Here is a 438-nt window from a genome sequence, read left to right as displayed (position 1 = left end):
TTTTTTTTAGGCACAAAGAACTCAAACAAAATCAAACAAATCCTGGTTTGGTTTGTGGGAATTATTTATTTTATACTTGTGTAACAATTATAAACCAAACAAATAACAAAAACAATGTTGCATGATTTAACAATATGCAAGGCCTTTCACTTCCACAGCTTCTTGATGGACATGTTCTTCTCACTGTCTTTCTGCATCACCTGGTGGGGAAGGAGGAAGGTGGAGATCAGTGTCAGCGTGAGTAGTAAAATATTGTGCTATTTTATATGTATTTTTGTATAATGAGAGAATTTAAAAAAGGATGTACAATCGACTCCATTGTGTTTCACTTACCTTTGCTACAGCCATCTCAAAGTCCTCTTGGGTGACGTGAACTCTCCTTTCTCTCAGAGCATACATGCCAGCCTCTGTGCAAACACCCTGAGAGGACACGTAACA

General features: G+C 37.7%; 1 long non-coding RNA gene across 1 annotated transcript; it reads right to left on the bottom strand.

Annotated features, from left to right (window-relative positions):
- Window positions 1-46: 46 nt before the first annotated feature.
- LOC103399759 (uncharacterized) lies at window positions 47-431 on the bottom strand. Its single transcript, XR_523703.3, has 2 exons — window positions 334-431; window positions 47-200 (listed from the first exon to the last, which is right to left on the bottom strand). It is a non-coding gene; the product is annotated as an uncharacterized LOC103399759 (long non-coding RNA).
- Window positions 432-438: the final 7 nt, after the last annotated feature.

The sequence above is a fragment of the Cynoglossus semilaevis genome, unplaced genomic scaffold, assembly GCF_000523025.1.
Source record: "Cynoglossus semilaevis isolate Cse_v1.0 unplaced genomic scaffold, Cse_v1.0 C18740103, whole genome shotgun sequence".
NCBI lineage: Eukaryota > Metazoa > Chordata > Actinopteri > Pleuronectiformes > Cynoglossidae > Cynoglossus > Cynoglossus semilaevis.
This window is presented reverse-complemented; position numbering and strand designations above follow the sequence as displayed.